This window comes from Triticum aestivum, chromosome 3B, assembly GCF_018294505.1.
Source record: "Triticum aestivum cultivar Chinese Spring chromosome 3B, IWGSC CS RefSeq v2.1, whole genome shotgun sequence".
In the NCBI taxonomy this organism is placed as follows: domain Eukaryota; kingdom Viridiplantae; phylum Streptophyta; class Magnoliopsida; order Poales; family Poaceae; genus Triticum; species Triticum aestivum.
In genome coordinates, this window is record NC_057801.1 from 360,945,337 (window position 1) to 360,960,107 (window position 14,771).

A 14,771-nucleotide genomic window follows, 5' to 3' on the forward strand; every position below is an offset into this window, starting at 1 on the left:
AATTATTTTCTACAACGTGAACATTATTCTAGCATCAAATAAAATCTACAAAAATTCAAATAAAGCAAAGAGTGCTACAGCTATAGTAAAACCCAATAAAAATCATTTTAAAAATAGTAAAATGATTTCAAATCAATTGCTCTCCAATTTTTTATTGTAGGGAATCATTTTACCCTAATTTCCGTATATTTTATTTTTGGAGAAAAAATAATTTGAATAAAACCCAATAACTCCAAATTGAAAATAATTTCCAAAAGGGCTTTAAATTGATCCTTTTAAACTCCCAACTCATATTTCATATGTTTTGAAGAAGTCATTATATCTTCTCTCATGAAAATTATTAAGTTGCTTGAAGTTTTTTTTTAAATTTAAAAAAATAGTTCCAAATGGAATTCAAATCTTTCCAAAACCCTTTTCATTTAATTAAATGGAAGAAGTCATGTCATCTTCTCTCCAGGGTTTTGTATTTGAAAAGAATTTGAATTCAAGGGGTACAGAAAGCAGTGATGAAAGTTTGGGAAAGTCCTTTTATTCCCTCTCATTTAATTTCCAAAAGTTTTGAATTTACTCACTTTCAGATAATCAATCAAACAATCAATCAAAACTATCTATTTGTTTATAACATTCCAAAATTTAGAATTTTGGGATGTTACAGATAAGCACAATGTTTTGGAAGTCGTTGCACGGTCCGATCCTTTAGTGCCCCGTACGTAGCGCATACTATTTTTTGGTATGGAACACATATTCCACTTGTCAATCACATGCAATGATATGTCCATTTTGCATCGTGCTTTTATGTTAATATTTATTGCATTATGGGTTGTTATTCCACATTATAGTATAATACTTATGCCTTTTCTCTCTTATTTTACAAGAATTACATGAAGAGGGAGAATGCCAACAGCTGGAATTCTGGACCGCAAAGGAGCAAATCTGAGAGACCTATTCTGCACAACTCCAAATGTCCTAAAACTTTATGGAGAATTATTTTGGAATATAGAAAAGATATTGGGCGAAGAAGATACAAAAGGGGACCCACCAGGAGGCCACAAGACTGGGGGCGCGCCCTACCCCCCAGGGCACGCCCCCAGGGCTTGTGGGCCCCTTGGGCGTCTTCTGGTTCCCATCTTCTACTATATGGAGGGTTTTGACCTAGAGAAAATCAGAAGAGAGCTTTTGGGAGAAAGCACCGCCGTCTCGAGGCGTAACCTGGGCACAAGCAATCTAGGGCTCCGGCGAAGCTATTTTTCCTGGGAAACTTCCCTCTGGGAGGGGGAAATCGAAGCCATAGTCATCACCAATGATCCTCTCATCAAGGGATGGTCAATCTTCAGCAACATCTTCACCAGCATCATCTCCTCTCAAACCCTAGTTCGTCTCTTGTATTGAATCTTTGTCAAAAAACCTCATATTAGTACCTGTGGGTTGCTAGTAGTGTTGATTACTCTCCGTAGTTGATGTTGGTTGGTTTATTTGGTGGAAGATCATATGTTCAGATCCTTAATGATATTCAATACTCCTCTGATCTTGAACTTGAATATGCTTTGTGACTAGTTACATTTGTTCCCGAGGACATGGGAGAAGTCTTGTTATAAGTAATCATTCAAATTTGGTATTCGTTTGATATTTTGATGAGATGTATGTTGTCTTTCCTCTAGTGGTGTTATGTGAACGTCGACTACATGACACTTCACCATGATTTGGGCCTAGGGGAAGGCATTGGGAAGTAATAAGTAGATGATGGGTTGCTAGAGTGACAGAAGCTTAAACCCTAGTTTATGCGTTGCTTCGTAAGGGGCTGGTTTGGATCTACATGTTTCACGCTATGGTTAGATTTATCTTAATTGTTCTTTCATAGTTGCAGATGCTTGCGAGAGTGGTTAATCATAAGTGGGAGGCTCGTCCAAGTAAGAACAGCAAGCAAGCACCGGTCCACCCACATATCAAATTATCAAAGTAATTAACGTGAATCATATGAGCATGATGAAAACTAACTTGACAGTAATTCCCATGTGCCCTAGGAAGCACTTTGCTTTATATAAGAGTTCGTCCAGACTTATCTTTTGCTATAAAAAGGAATGGACCACCTTGCTTCACCTTCGCCGCACTTGTTACCCATTACGAATTATCTTATCACAAAACTATATGTTATCGATAATTTTAGTGCTTGCAGAAAATACCTTGCTGAAAACCGCTTGTCATTTCCTTCTGCTCCTTCTTGGGTTCGACACTCTTACTTAATGAAAGGACTACGATTGATCCCCTAGACTTGTGGGTCATCAAGACTCTTTTCCGGTGCTGTTGCCCGGGAGTGAAGCGCCTTTGGTGAGTGGAATCTGGTTAGGAAACATTTATACTACGTGTGGAAATTTGTTGTCACTTGTTACTATGGAAAATCATCCTTTGAGGGGCTTGTTCGGGGTGTCTTAACCTCGACCGGCAGAGAAAGGGTTGCTCCTCAACCTACTGCACCTACTAAAAATATTTATTATGAAATTACTTCAGGTATGATTGAGAAACTGCTAGCTAATCCTTATGCGGGAGATGGAACACTACATCCTGATATGCATCTAATCTATGTGGATGAAGTTTGTGGATTATTTAAGCTTGAAGGTGATGAGGACATCAATACAATTGTTACACCCACAACCCCTGCTGCTATACATACTGGACCAATTACTAGAACTCGTGCACGCCAACTAAATTACCAGGTACTTTCGTTTCTTGGTAATGATTCTAATGTTCATGAGAATATGATGCTGCCTAAATTGGATACATTTGTTTTGCTTACAAATGAAGGGCCTAGCTTGGAGAAGGATGAACATTGGAGCAAGAACAAACATGGAGATGATGGCATGCGCAAGGGAAACAAGAACGGAGTTACAAGTGATGATTTCAGGAATTTGAAGCCACCATAATGGGTGCATGAAGCCTTGGACGAAATATACAAGATGCCACTTCATAAATTTCGTCCCGAGGCTATTTTAGGTGCTGCGTCACCTTATTATTGGGCCAGGCCCATGTAATTTCGAAATACATAAGTATAGGCTATTTTTAGAGTCCGTATGTGTGGGGAAACAAGAGATAGGGTTGATTTCGGACCCCTCCACCAAGGGCCACGAAATTCCCCCCTCTTCCTCCATATATACAGCCCTTAGGGCATCGTTTAGACTTTGGGTTTTGTTTAGATTAAAAGTTCGCCATAGCTGAAACTTCGCGTACTTCGTTTGTGTTCAACGACCAGACAAAGGCGTCACAGAACCCCACCTTGATCAATAAAGCTTTCATCTTATATTCGCAATATCCAGATTGCAATCTTAGTTTCTTGCTTGTTCTTCGTTTGCTCGCAGGAAACAGACCCTCGTGGTCAGGTTGATCGTGCTCCGGCGTGGTCAATAACCTCTCGGAGTTGGTTTAGCGATCGCTAAGGCGCGACGTCCTCGCACGTTCGTAGTCGGATCGTCAAAGTCGACTTCCACCAAAGCGATATCCATCATCTCATTGAAAGACGGGACACCTTTGCCTCTATCAAGTGGTATCAGATTTCCAGGTTGCTCGGTGAGATTTTACAGTTTTTCGTAGTTTAGATCGAGTCTGTCTTCATACCTATAGTCCACGAAAAAGCCACAAAAAAATTAGGGTTAGTTCATCATATCCGAACCAATCTGAGCCTTTGCATAATCTTTTTAGGGTTTTGCTTTGTTGAATTTGCGGTTGCATCGTCGTTTCTAGTTGCTGGTCTTAGAGTCTAGTCTTTTAGAGTTTCGAGTTCTGGTCATAAGTTGTCACGCCGCCGCCGCACCATCATCATCGCCCCTGCCATCTACCACCACCGCTCCGAATCCGTATCCATATACCACCACCAATCCGTGTCCATATACCACCACCGATCCATATCCATATACTACCACCGCTACCACCACCGCTGCCATATACCACCACCATATATCCACCACCAATCCGATTTCCTTGCTTATTAGGTTTGTTTTCGAGATCCATCTAGTTTCCGATTCGTGTTTCCTTGCCGGAGTAGGTTTCGAAAAAAAAAGAGTCGGGTAGCCACGCTCCGTTTAGGCCCAAAATTTTTCGAAAACGCATTTTTCGAAAAAAATTCTGGCTATCCTATTTTTAGGTGTTTCTGAGTGTTTTGAGACAGGTGCCATTATAGGAAGTTTTTTTGACCCGTTTCCAGTTTTTGGGTCCGGGCAGTCGAAAAAAAAAATTGGTCGAAAAAATTTCGTGCCCATCCTGTCAGTTTGAGCTAGGAAGAGTTTTGAGACACTCGCCATTATAGTGATTTTTTCGCAAAAAAAAAGCAGCGCAAAAAAAAGAGCGAATTTTTTTTTCAGAGTGTGCTTTTCCCTTGTTTACGTGTCGCGCCGTGATTTTGTTGGTGTTCTAGGCTCGCGTCTCTAGCACAGTCTAGCCTAGGACCAGCACAGTACCGTCGTTGAGCGTTTATTCAACTTTGCATCTCTGAATTGATTATTGCTGACCCTTTTTGCTACCATACTATAAGCCTTCCCAGCTCCACATACATCTACGTCGTGTGTTTGACTCTCCCTGGTAATCGCTCTATCCAAGCTTTGAGAGTTTTTGACTACAACGGTTGCCGATCACCGCCTGCTGCTGGGTAAGAACTGGTGAGAATTTGAGATTTGCTTGACGGATTTGTGATACACCACCACCACTTCTTAGTAGTCTGTAGGATCATATTCTTGTGTGTTTCTATTGCTGCTAACCATGCCAGGATCACAAGCCGACGAGATTGACTGGGAGAACTTATCGAACAAGGAGCTTCATGATAAGTTTCAGCAAATGATGACTGAACAGGTGCAAGATGTGCTGAACAATTTTGAAGAGGCTATGGAGAAGATTACTGGCCTTGAGAAGACGTTCGAAACAAAGCTCGATAACAGATTTAATGAACTACTTGCGCGTCTTCCACCACCGGCTGCACCTGTCGCACCTCTGCAACAACAACAACTACGCCCCCTTCCGAATCAGTATGGACGAGCACAGCGTGTTCCTATTGAGCGAGGACAAAATTCTGGTGCGGCTGCTACTGCTGTTGGTGCTTCTTTGGCTCCTGCTACTGCTGCTGCTGGTACCCAGGAGGATGATGATTATGTGGGAGATTATGAGGATGAGGTTGATCAAAATCCGAACTACGTGCAGCCACCAGCACCACCACCACCAGGTCGACCTCACGTATATATTCGTCATGGTAGGCCTGCACCACCACCTCAGGTACGAGATGATGTCCATATTCCTAAACTGAAATTGAATATTCCACCATTTGAGGGTAGATATGTTCCTGATATATATCTTACTTGGGAGTTAGAAACTGAACAACGATTTACATGTTTACAATATCCTGAGGAGAGACAAGTTGCTGCTGCTGTTTGTGCTTTCACTAGTTTTGCATGTGTATGGTGGTCTGAACATTGTAGATTATATCCTATTCCAACTACTTGGGCTGCTTTGAAAACTGCTATGCGTACGCGTTGGGTTCCACCATATTATCAACGTGAATTGCTTCAAAAATTGCAGCGTTTAAGACAAGGGAAAAATTCTGTAGAAGAATATTATCAGGAATTACAAACTGGCATGATTAGATGTGGTATTGTTGAGGAGAATGAAGCTATGCTTGCACGTTTTCTGGGTGGATTGAATAGAGAGATTCAGACCATTCTAGACTATAAGGAGTATACTAATATCACTCGTTTATTCCATCTTGCTTGTAAAGCTGAACGTGAAGTGCAGGATCGACAAGCATTGGCGCGAACTAACTTTTCTGCAGGCCGACCTTCATCATGGACACCGCGTGCATCTTCTACTTCAACTGCACCAGCACCTCAATTAGGTGCCTCCTCCAGTCATGATACAAGAAAACATGCACAACCACCATTATCTGCCAAGAGAGCACCTGCTGGGCCTGCACGGAGTTCTTCTTCTTCCATGGCATCAACAGGGCACACAAGTGATATTATTTGTCGTCGTTGTAAGGGAGGAGGTCATTATGCGAGAGAATGCAAATCTCTGCGTGTGATGATTGCTACCGCGGATGGTGGATATGAGTCCGCTAGTGACTATGATGAGGAGACTTTGGCTCTTATTACACGTGAAGAACATGGTGGAGATGATTCTGATCATGAGACGCAATACATGGCTCCTGAAGACGCTGACAGGTATGAATGTTTAGTTGCTCAACGTGTTTTGAGTGTGCAGGTCACACAAGCTGAGCAAAATCAGAGGCACAATTTGTTCCATACCAAGGGAGTTGTGAAGGAACGTTCTGTGCGCGTCATCATAGACGGAGGGAGCTGCAACAACTTGGCTAGCATGGAGATGGTGGAGAAGCTTTCTCTCACCACAAGACCACATCCACATCCTTACTACATCCAATGGTTCAACAACAGCGGCAAGGTTAAGGTAACATGTACTGTTCGTGTGCATTTTAGTATCTCTACATATGCTGATTATGTTTATTGTGATGTGGTACCTATGCAAGCATGTTCCTTATTACTTGGTAGACCATGGCAATTTGATAAAAATTCTGTACACCATGGTAGAAACAATCACTATACTCTTGTTCATAAGGATAAAAATATTACTTTGCTTCCTATGACTCCTGATTCCATTTTGAAAGATGATATTAATAGAGCTAATAAAGCACAACAGGAGAAGAATAAGAGTGAAAATCAGATTGTGGCAAAAGAATTTGAGCAACAAATGAAGCCTAATAATAAACCATCTAGTGTTGCTTCTGAAATTAAATTGAAAAGTGCATGTTTATTTGCCACCAAATCTGATATTGATGAGCTAGATTTCAGCAAATCTGTTTGCTATGCTTTTGTGTGCAAAGAGGCATTATTTTCATTCGAGGACGTGCATTCCTCTTTGCCTCCTGCTGTCACTAACATTTTGCAGGAGTTCGCTGACGTTTTTCCACAAGACGTGCCACCGGGATTACCGCCTATTCGAGGGATTGAGCATTAGATTGACTTAATTCCCGGTGCTTCACTGCTAAACTGTGCACCATACCGTACCAATCCAGAGGAGACGAAGGAGATTATGCGTCAAGTACAAGAGCTTCTCGACAAAGGTTATATACGCGAATCCCTTAGTCCTTGTGCTGTTCCTATTATTCTAGTGCCAAAAAAGGATGGTACATCACGTATGTGTGTTGATTGTAGAGGCATTAATAATATTACTATTCGTTATCGTCATCCTATTCCTAGGCTAGATGATATGCTTGATGAATTGAGTGGCTCTACAATATTCTCCAAAGTTGATTTGCGTAGTGGCTACCATCAAATTCGTATGAAATTGGGAGATGAATGGAAAACAGCATTTAAAACTAAGTTTGGATTATATGAGTGGTTAGTCATGCCTTTTGGGTTAACTAATGCACCTAGTACTTTCATGAGATTAATGAATGAAGTTTTACGTGCTTTCATTGGACGATTTGTGGTAGTTTACTTTGATGACATATTGATTTATAGCAGATCTTTGGAAGAACATTTGGAACATTTACGTGCTGTTTTTATTGCTCTACGTGATGCACGTTTGTTTGGTAACCTTGGGAAGTGCACCTTTTGCACCGACCGAGTATCTTTTCTTGGCTATGTTGTTACTCCACAGGGAATTGAAGTTGATAAAGCCAAGATTGAAGCTATTGAGAGTTGGCCGCAGCCCAAAACGGTCACACAAGTGAGGAGTTTTCTTGGCCTCGCTGGATTCTATAGGCGTTTTGTGAGAGATTTCAGCACCATTGCTGCACCTCTCAATGAGCTTACAAAGAAAGATGTGCCTTTTCTTTGGGGTACCGCACAGGAAGAAGCCTTCACGGTATTGAAAGATAAGTTGACACATGCTCCTTTACTCCAACTTCCTGATTTTAATAAGAATTTTGAGCTTGAATGTGATGCTAGTGGAATTGGATTAGGAGGTGTGTTATTACAAGATGGCAAACCTGTTGCATACTTTTCTGAAAAATTGAGTGGGCCTAGTCTGAATTATTCTACTTATGATAAAGAATTATATGCTCTTGTTCGGACTTTAGAAACATGGCAACATTATTTATGGCCCAAAGAATTTGTTATACATTCTGATCATGAATCTTTGAAACATATTAAAAGTCAAGCTAAACTGAATCGTAGACATGCTAAATGGGTTGAATTCATTGAGACTTTCCCTTATGTCATTAAACACAAGAAGGGAAAAGAAAATGTTATTGCTGATGCATTGTCTCGTCGCTATACTATGCTTTCACAACTTGACTTCAAAATATTTGGTTTGGAGACCATCAAAGATCAATATGTGCATGATGCTGATTTTAAAGATGTAATGCAGAATTGTAAAGAAGGAAGAATCTGGAACAAGTTTGTTGTTAACGATGGATTTGTGTTTCGTGCTAACAAGCTATGCATTCCAGCTAGCTCCGTTCGTCTTTTGTTGTTGCAGGAGGCGCATGGAGGAGGATTAATGGGACACTTTGGCGTGAAGAAGACGGAGGACGTACTTGCTACACATTTCTTTTGGCCAAAGATGAGACGGGATGTTGAGCGTTTTATTGCTCGCTCCACTACATGTCAAAAAGCTAAGTCACGACTCAATCCTCATGGTTTATATATGCCTTTGCCTGTACCTAGTGTTCCTTGGGAGGATATATCTATGGCCTTTGTTTTAGGTCCACGAAATTCCCCCCTCTTCCTCCATATATACAGCCCTTAGGGCATCGTTTAGACTTTGGGTTTTGTTTAGATTAAAAGTTCGCCATAGCTGCAACTTCGCGTACTTCGTTTGTGTTCAACGACCAGACAAAGGCGTCACAGAACCCCACCTTGATCAATAAAGCTTTCATCTTATATTCGCAATATCCAGATTGCAATCTTAGTTTCTTGCTTGTTCTTCGTTTGCTCGCAGGAAACAGACCCTCGTGGTCAGGTTGATCGTGCTCCGGCGTCGTCAATAACCTCTCGGAGTTGGTTTAGCGATCGCTAAGGCGCGGCGTCCTCGCACGTTCGTAGTCGGATCGTCAAAGTCGACTTCCACCAAAGCGATATCCATCATCTCATCGAAAGACGGGACACCTTTGCCTCTATCAAGTGGTATCAGATTTCCAGGTTGCTCGGTGAGATTTTACAGTTTTTCGTAGTTTAGATCGAGTCTGTCTTCATACCTATAGTCCACGAAAAAGCCACAAAAAAATTAGGGTTAGTTCATCATATCCGAACCAATCTGAGCCTTTGCATAATCTTTTTAGGGTTTTGCTTTGTTGAATTTGCGGTTGCATCGTCGTTTCTAGTTGCTGGTCTTAGAGTCTAGTCTTTTAGAGTTTCGAGTTCTGGTCATAAGTTGTCACGCCGCCGCCGCACCATCATCATCGCCCCTGCCAGGGATAGCATATTTGTTGTCGTGGATAGATTCTCGAAAATGGCACACTTTATACCATGTCATAAAAGCGATGATGCTGTTAATGTTGCTGATTTGTTCTTTCGTGAAATTATTCGCTTGCATGGTGTGCCAAATACTATTGTTTCAGATCGTGATACTAAATTTCTTAGCCACTTTTGGAGATGTTTATGGGCTAAGTTGGGGACTAAACTGCTTTTTAGTACTACTTGTCACCCCCAAACTGATGGACAAACTGAAGTAGTCAATAGAACATTGTCTACTATGCTTAGGGCTGTTTTGAAGAATAATAAGAAAATGTGGGAGGAATGCTTGCCTCATATTGAATTTGCTTATAATCGTTCATTGCATTCTACTACTAAGATGTGCCCTTTTGAAGTTGTGTATGGTTTCCTACCTCGTGCACCTATTGATTTGTTGCCTCTTCCATCTTCAGAGAAGGTTAATTTTGATGCTAAACAACGTGCTGAATTGATTTTAAAAATGCATGAGTTAACTAAGGAAAACATTGAGCGCATGAATGCTAAATATAAACTTGCTGGAGATAAGGGTAGAAAACATGTTGTGTTTGCACCTGGAGATCTTGTTGGTTACATTTGCGTAAGGATAGATTTCCTGATTTGCGCAAATCAAAGTTAATGCCACGTGCTGATGGTCCCTTTAAGGTGTTAGAGAAAATAAATGATAATGCATATAAACTTGAGCTGCCTACAGATTTTGGGGTTAGTCCCACTTTTAACATTGCAGATTTGAAGCCTTATTTGGGTGAGGAAGATGAACTTCCGTCGAGGACGACTTCATTTCTAGAAGGGGAGGATGATGAGGACATCAATACAATTGTTACACCCACAGCCCCTGCTGCTATACATACTGGACCAATTACTAGAGCTCGTGCACGCCAACTAAATTACCAGGTACTTTCGTTTCTTGGTAATGATTCTAATGTTCATGAGAATATGATGCTGCCTAAATTGGATACATTTGTTTTGCTTACAAATGAAGGGCCTAGCTTGGAGAAGGATGAACATTGGAGCAAGAACAAGCATGGAGATGATGGCATGCGCAAGGGGAACAAGAACGGAGTTACAAGTGATGATTTCAGGACGTTGAAGCCATCATAATGGGTGCATGAAGCCTTGGACGAAATATACAAGATGCCACTTCATAAATTTCGTCCCGAGGCTATTTTAGGTGCTGCGTCACCTTATTATTGGGTCAGGCCCATGTAATTTCGAAATACATAAGTATAGGCTATTTTTAGAGTCCGTATGTGTGGGGAAACAAGAGATAGGGTTGGTTTCGGACCCCTCCACCAAGGGCCACGAAATTCCCCCCTCTTCCTCCATATATACAGCCCTTAGGGCATCGTTTAGACTTTGGGTTTTGTTTAGATTAAAAGTTCGCCATAGCTGCAACTTCGCGTACTTCGTTTGTGTTCAACGACCAGACAAAGGAGTCACAGAACCCCACCTTGATCAATAAAGCTTTCATCTTATATTCGCAATATCCAGATTGCAATCTCAGTTTCTTGCTTGTTCTTCGTTTGCTCGCAGGAAACAGACCCTCGTGGTCAGGTTGATCGTGCTCCGGTGTGGTCAATAACCTCTCGGAGTTGGTTTAGCGATTGCTAAGGCGCGACGTCCTCGCTCGTTCGTAGTCGGATCGTCAAAGTCGACTTCCACCAGAGTGATATCCATCATCTCATCGAAAGACAGGACACCTTTGCCTCTATCATTCGGACTTTAGAAACATGGCAACATTATTTATGGCCCAAAGAATTTGTTATACATTCTGATCATGAATCTTTGAAACATATTAAAAGTCAAGCTAAACTGAATCGTAGACAAGCTAAATGGGTTGAATTCATTGAGACTTTTCCTTATGTCATTAAACACAAGAAGGGAAAAGAAAATGTTATTGCTGATGCATTGTCTCGCCGCTATACTATGCTTTCACAACTTGACTTCAAAATATTTGGTTTGGAGACCATCAAAGATCAATATGTGCATGATGCTGATTTTAAAGATGTAATGCAGAATTGTAAAGAAGGAAGAATGTGGAACAAGTTCGTCGTTAACGATGGATTTGTGTTTCGTGCTAACAAGCTATGCATTCCAGCTAGCTCCGTTCGTCTTTTATTGTTGCAGGAGGCGCATGGAGGAGGATTAATGGGACACTTTGGCGTGAAGAAGACGGAGGACGTACTTGCTACACATTTCTTTTGGCCAAAGATGAGACGGGATGTTGAGCGTTTTATTGCTCGATGCACTACATGTCAAAAAGCTAAGTCACGACTCAATCCTCATGGTTTATATATGCCTTTGCCTGTACCTATTGTTCCTTGGGAGGATATATCTATGGACTTTGTTTTAGGTTTACCTCGAACAAAGAAGGGGAGGGATAGCATATTTGTTGTCGTGGATAGATTCTCGAAAATGGCACACTTTATACCATGTCATAAAAGCGATGATGCTGTTAATGTTGCTGATTTGTTCTTTCGTGAAATTATTCGCTTGCATGGTGTGCCAAATACTATTGTTTCAGATCGTGATACTAAATTTCTTAGCCACTTTTGGAGATGTTTATGGGCTAAGTTGGGGACTAAACTGCTTTTTAGTACTACTTGTCACCCCCAAACTGATGGACAAACTGAAGTAGTCAATAGAACGTTGTCTACTATGCTTAGGGCTGTTTTGAAGAATAATAAGAAAATGTGGGAGGAATGCTTGCCTCATATTGAATTTGCTTATAATCGTTCATTGCATTCTACTACTAAGATGTGCCCCTTTGAAGTTGTGTATGGTTTCCTACCTCGTGCACCTATTGATTTGTTGCCTCTTCCATCTTCGGAGAAGGTTAATTTTGATGCTAAACAACGTGCTGAATTGATTTTAAAAATGCATGAGTTAACTAAGGAAAACATTGAGCGTATGAATGCTAAATATAAACTTGCTGGAGATAAGGGTAGAAAACATGTTGTGTTTGCACCTGGAGATCTTGTTTGGTTACATTTGCGTAAGGATAGATTTCCTGATTTGCGCAAATCAAAGTTAATGCCACGTGCTGATGGTCCCTTTAAGGTGTTAGAGAAAATAAATGATAATGCATATAAACTTGAGCTGCCTGCAGATTTTGGGGTTAGTCTCACTTTTAACATTGCAGATTTGAAGCCTTATTTGGGTGAGGAAGATGAACTTCCGTCGAGGACGACTTCATTTCAAGAAGGGGAGGATGATGAGGACATCAATACAATTGTTACACCCACAGCCCCTGCTGCTATACATACTGGACCAATTACTAGAGCTCGTGCACGCCAACTAAATTACCAGGTACTTTCGTTTCTTGGTAATGATTCTAATGTTTATGAGAATATGATGCTGCCTAAATTGGATACATTTGTTTTGCTTACAAATGAAGGGCCTAGCTTGGAGAAGGATGAACATTGGAGCAAGAACAAGCATGGAGATGATGGCATGCGCAAGGGAAACAAGAACGGAGTTACAAGTGATGATTTCAGGACTTTGAAGCCACCATAATGGGTGCATGAAGCCTTGGACGAAATATACAAGATGCCACTTCATAAATTTTGTCCCGAGGCTATTTTAGGTGCTGCGTCACCTTATTATTGGGCCAGGCCCATGTAATTTCGAAATACATAAGTATAGGCTATTTTTAGAGTCCGTATGTGTGGGGAAACAAGAGATAGGGTTGATTTCGGACCCCTCCACCAAGGGCCACGAAATTCCCCCCTCTTCCTCCATATATACAGCCCTTAGGGCATCGTTTAGACTTTGGGTTTTGTTTAGATTAAAAGTTCGCCATAGCTGAAACTTCGCGTACTTCGTTTGTGTTCAACGACCAGACAAAGGCGTCACAGAACCCCACCTTGATCAATAAAGCTTTCATCTTATATTCGCAATATCCAGATTGCAATCTTAGTTTCTTGCTTATTCTTCGTTTGCTCGCAGGAAACAGACCCTCGTGGTCAGGTTGATCGTGCTCCGGCGTGGTCAATAACCTCTCGGAGTTGGTTTAGCGATCGCTAAGGCGCGACGTCCTCGCACGTTCGTAGTCGGATCGTCAAAGTCGACTTCCACCAAAGCGATATCCATCATCTCATCGAAAGACGGGACACCTTTGCCTCTATCAGAAGGTTTACCGAAGGATGAAGCCAAGAAGAAGGTCTTCCCTTTATCTTTGAAGGGAAACGCATTGAAATAGTATAGGCTATGTGATGATATTGGAGCATGGAAGTACAACCGATTGAAATTGGAATTTCATCAAAATATTTATCCTATGCATCTGGTTCATCGTGATCGGAATTATATATATAATTTTTGGCCTCGTGAAGGAGAAAGTATCGCTCAAGCTTGGGGGAGGCTTAAGTCAGTGTTATATTCATGCGCCAATCATGAGCTCTCAAGAGAAATTATTATATAGAATTTTTATGCTCGGATTTCTAGTAATGATCAATCCATGCTTGATACTTCCTGTACTAGTTCTTGTATGAAGAAAACTATTGAATTCAAATGGGATCTTTTGGAAAGAATTAAACACAACTCTGAATATTGGGAGCTCGACGAAGGTAAGGAGTGAGGTATAAACCTTGAGTTTGATTTTGTTAAATCTTTTATGGATACCGATGTCTTTCGTGAATATAGCGCTAAATATGGACTTGACTCTGAGATAGTAGTTTTTTCTGTGAATCATTTGCTACTCATGTTAATCTCCCTAAGGAAAAGTGGTTTCAATATCATCCTCCCATTGGAGTAAAAATAGTAGAAACCATTAAAGCTAAAGAAGAAATCATTACTTATAATGTCGATCCAGTCATTCCTACTGCTTATGTTGAGAAACCACCTTTTCCTCTTAGGATAAAAGAACATGTTAAGGCCTCAACCATGGTTCATAAGAGTTATACAAGAACACCTACACCCTCTGAACAAATTAAAGTAGAACCTAGTGTTTCTATGGTTAAAGATCTCTTGGGTGAAAATATTGACGGGCATGTTATTTACTTCTGTGATGAAGCTGCTAGAATTGCTAAACCCGATGAAAAAGATAAACATAGACCTGTTGTTGGCATGCATGTTGTCTCTGTTAAAATAGGAGATCATTGTTATCATGGTTTATGTGATTTGGGTGCTAGTGTGAGTCTGATCCCTTTTACTTTATATCAAGAAATTATGAATGATATTGCACCGAAATAGACGATATTGATGTTACTATTGAGCTTGCTAATAGAGGATGCTGTCACACCACTTGGGATTGTCAGAGATGTTGAAGTGTGGGAAAATAAAATACCCTACTAATTTTCTAGTTCTTGGTTCCCCACAAGATGATTTTTTCCC